Below are 4,850 nucleotides of genomic sequence, written 5' to 3' on the forward strand. Positions count from 1 at the left end.
CACCCTCAATACTCCAAAGCCCAGCCTCCGTCAAAGGTACAGTCGCCTCTATCGTTGTCACCACACATTCCGACAACGTGATTCAAAGAAAATTCAAATCCCGAACGCACTCTGTGACGAAGGTGAGCGGTGTGAAAAGCATCTCCGACATGTTGGAGGAGAGCGCGATTCGGAGTGCATTGTCCGAGGAGTTGGCGTCTAAGGTATTTTCTGTTCAATTCGAGATGCTCTGTTTTTGCTGTATAGATCCTTGTAGTTGGGCCTATGTAGTCGGATGGTGTGGGGTAATACATCGAAACAATGGTCTAAAACAATTCTGAGTGTGCCTATTGACTTGGGCTGCTGGTGAAGCTTTCCTGATAGACCATATAAGCACTATCACTGAGTACTGATTACTGAGAGTTGTTCAAGATTGTATCGGTTGACAAAACCACTTCGGGCCACGAAGCAGCTGGGCGGAGCTTGCGCAGCCCTGGCGCGGCAGTGGCCCGCCTGCATCAATATTACTTTGTAGGAGGTATGGTCAGAGTTGAAAAATACTACTAACACCTGTCGGAGACTGAGAGTATTATCCTTTGAGTCACTGATCTCGCTTTCGTACATGGTCTGCATTGAAGTGACTTCTTAGTTCTCTGTGTTTCTGTGGTGTAATGAGAACTCCAAGAGAACTCGCATGACTTTTTCATGTACGCGTGCCATACAAATAAAACAAGAGGACGTAGGAACGGTTGACGATTTAATAGAGGACAAAGGACCAGGTCGCGCCCGGAGGGCAATCGTATTGACATGATGCCGAAAACCGAGGTTTCGCTCAATTTGGTAGCTGTTACCTTCCCTATTTAGTTAGTCTCTTTTTAGTCGCGTGCGTTCACGGTCCGGTTCAAGCGGGTCACCCACGCCACTCTTCAAGCGCAATGCTTTCAGATTCTAAACCTAGCACTGCTTCAAACCTCTCCCTCAACTTGCTCTCAATCTCATTTGCATATGCACCTGATCTTCTAAAGGCTTTCTAGTATCAGCCAATATCTCCAAGTAGGTTCGGCTTGGCGGAGTTTCAACCAAACTATGTGTACGGTACTAAGTAAGTAGTTTGCCTCACTGGCATGATCATAGAAATCTGAGAAAACCAAAACTTATAACCATTCGGAGCTGAACAGTTGCTCTGGTATCTTCAACACTCAGTCAATCGACAAGTCAGACAAACTACATACTGTCCGGAGTGAGGATAAGTAGACCCGCAATGCGTAATCTGATTTTCAGTGGCGGGGTGGCGTAAGTATGAATCATGATATTGCCTCTTCTTCAAGTGCTCCATTGATTTTGTCCATTCTGGCTATTGTTACCACCATCATCTTCCGCTGTCTTTCACGCTAACAACTTACTACTGTGAATATGCCGATCTTAATACCATCTAACATCTTCAGCTTGGACCTTTACACGGATACTACTCGCTAATGTGCCCCTCAAAGATGATCGATCCGATTCCTCAGAGTCGACACCCTGTACTCGAGCTCATTCCATGATCACTAGCTGGGTAGAGTGAGTACGACATGCTATCAATGTTATCGGAATGAGCGATACAAATGACAGATGTTTGATTTCTTTCTCTCTTGACCCCGTGTATCGTCTCGTCACAGAGTCGCGTAAGACTCGGTCGCTGCCAGCAATCAACTACCAATGTTCTAGTAAGTGCTCTCGTGTATTACTCTATCTAAGCTTCGGAGCGAACCCATATGTCTGTGAATCCTCTCCAAGCCATCCATATACTACTGATTTTCCGTCAAGGTTTCTCTGCCCATATACCTGTAGGTTATTCTATGACTACACTTTTCTCTGCTTTGTGGCACTCGAAGCCCCTGTTACACCTACCTCTCATTTTGATTATTTCGTCACCATTTACATCGTATCACCACTCCTACACTCAAGTCTCGATGAAGGACATACTTCATTCGCGCTGTTCCACCGCTAGGCCAGACTTGGTTGAGGGAGGAAGCGGCGAGGGGTGGACAAGCAAGAATGCTCGTGCCCGCCCCAAACTCGCATGTCACGCCCGTCTTGTCAACCACGTCGATGGAGTACACGGTCTGTCTTCAAACTATGTCTGCCCGGCCTTTCAACTTCGATTTCCTTGACGTTCAGTCATACTCTCCCACTGGAAACAACTTGGATGCATCCTGTGCTGGCATAAGTGCTAGCCAACTTGAATTGAACGGACACTGAACACACGTACATACTCTAGTAGTACGCTACTTTCTCGCGCTCTGAATGTCGAGTTCCACAATGTGAACCCGCTCTACATACGTAGGTAATTAGCCAGGTAGTACTTACTCCGCTCAGTGTCCCTGGCTCAATTTTCTTTTCAGAAATCAATGTTACAGTTACTGTGCAGCTTGAGGCGAACAGTGGGGATACTCGTGAAATTGTCAACCAACTGGTGTATACACATTCAAGACATTCAATCGTTCCGCACAATCACATACCCTCTAAAAATCTTCAAAATTGTATCTTATACAAAATCACTTAGGGGGCCACGAAGCGGCTGGGCGGAGCTTGCGGAGCCCTGGCGCGGCAGTGGCCCCCTCTACTCAGTCAATGTCACGGCCAAGGTCATGAAGCTAAGTACGTACAATTCACAATTTGAGAAGAATTTTGTTTTTGAGTACCAGATCACACAGAGACCTCTTGACAAAGAACCGGGACCAGGTCGCGCCCGGAGGGCATTAGTATATCTAATATATAATGGGAGAGCAGTGTCTCACGGTCTAAAAATGGCAACTGCCGTTTATGGTCGTTCTGCGATGGTGGCACTGAGTGGCGTCTTTCCGTCTCTTTCTTGATCTCTTTGTCTCTACCTCAGGGGCATAATATGGACTGTGGCTCAATCGACTGGGAGCAAGGTTCAAAACATTCTATGCACTTACATGCTGGCTTGATGCATCATTATCAGTGGTACTGTGGGTAGCCGCACTGGCGGGGTCAAGGCGGGGTGGCACGTGCGGCTACAGTATGGTTTCTCGCGATACATTATCGTGACTGCAGTTCAGCTCGATCTACTTACTCCTAATAAGAGCGAGGGGAGCTACCGGCATTTTATGTTACTTCAAATCATCGGGAGAATGTGCGGCCACAGAACTTCACTGCTGCTGGCCTAACGATGAGGTAGACCAGTGTTGCGAGGCAGTGGACTCAGCTACAGCAATGGTGACATTGTCATGGGAGTTGTGCGGGACCATGGGTTTGAGAATCGAGTTAAAGCGGTCATCAATGTTGAATGGTCAACACATTGTGCGTGAGCACGGGTAACTGCTAGTTATGGTTGAATGTGCGGTGCTCACCGCTGTGTCATGAGCAGCGTACTTAGATATAGTGGTTTCCGAAGTCCTGGGTTGGAGGCACTCGGAAACTTCACTAAATATCATCGATACCATCATTCCTCCCTGCATCTCACCTTACTTACATGTTAGGTTCATGTATACTGACATCCGTTCTCCACCCAAGACTGCGTCATCATACGGTAGGCAGGACGACCGCGGTTCGATTTGAGTTGACGCATCGAGTTTTCGCGGTGGCGCCACCCTGCATCCGGCTTGGTCCGGGCTCACTTCCCTGGGTTGCCACACCGTACGTGTATCTCTGACTGGTAGAGGCTTCATGGGCTCCATGATGAGTCAGGGTGTACATAATGAGTGTGATATACCCAAAAAGGAGTCCCTGATATATTTAAGCCATTTCTTACCATTTTCTGGAGGTGGTAGACAGCGTGGGAAGCTCAGCTAGGCAAGGCCGAGGGTTGGCCGAGGGTGGCTTGCCCGTGTAAGTATTTACTGTGGTGGCACTCTGAGTCACCCACCACTAGCTTTTCAGCGTATTTGTTGGGATTATGGTAATCATCCTGGCCTCTTTTCGAAAAATTCAGCTGAACCTGCAGATTAAGTACAGTGTGAGAAGGCTGTAGAGTGTAACCTTCTTCTGAGTACCTTAGAATTTACGTCACCCATCAGTTTCGCCCGGATCACGGTTCAGAAACCGTGCGTGAGCGTGACGGGACCCGTATATGGTTCAGAAAACAATGTAGGTGCTTGCAAAAATGATTATTTTGTGCAAGCGCCTGCCGAGGTCACTGTTCGCTCACCCTGCGTTATGCGTGAGGTCACGCAGGATTTTGTTCGGTTCATCAACGCGGAAAACGCGTGACAAACCTTTGGTCGAAAAAGTACAGTACTCTTGTAAACGGGTACCTGATCCTTAACGGTACGTATAAAAGTAACTTTTTGGGTGCTTTTTCCCCGCCAAAAAAAGGTGCGATCCGTGCTTTAGCTTTTTCCCACGCTTCACGAAAGTAACTGTCCTCGCTTTTAGTGTACTTCGCACCGTATACATTGAACGTTCAACGCCGTCAGCTTCATAGAAGGTGTGACTACCTTCCGTGAAAATTAAATCCCTCGACCAGCACTGAGATCGAGTAGGTTTGTAAGTAGTATGATATGGACAGTGTCAATGACTCCGAGTCGTATAGGTCGGCGACATCGTTCAACGCCGTCAGCTTGTATTAACGGTGTGACTACCTCCCATACAGAGTTCATGCCCTGAAGCAGTGCCGAGATTGGGTACGTTTGTAAGTGTGATAAGTATGAGCAGTGACTTGTTGTAGGTCGGCGCCCTTGTCGTCGCTGTCTCGTTGCTGTCATACTACCCGGCAGATCTGCCACTATGAAAATTTAATGATGAAACTGATCTTCTGGGAGTACAATGAAGTATTGAGAGCCCAAGAGACACACAGCACAGCAATGGAATCCATATTTGAGGGGCACTTGGAAGATATGCACAGGTCGACTTAAGAAAAGTTGGCG

The sequence above is a fragment of the Stereum hirsutum genome (assembly GCF_000264905.1).
Source record: "Stereum hirsutum FP-91666 SS1 unplaced genomic scaffold STEHIscaffold_3, whole genome shotgun sequence".
NCBI lineage: Eukaryota > Fungi > Basidiomycota > Agaricomycetes > Russulales > Stereaceae > Stereum > Stereum hirsutum.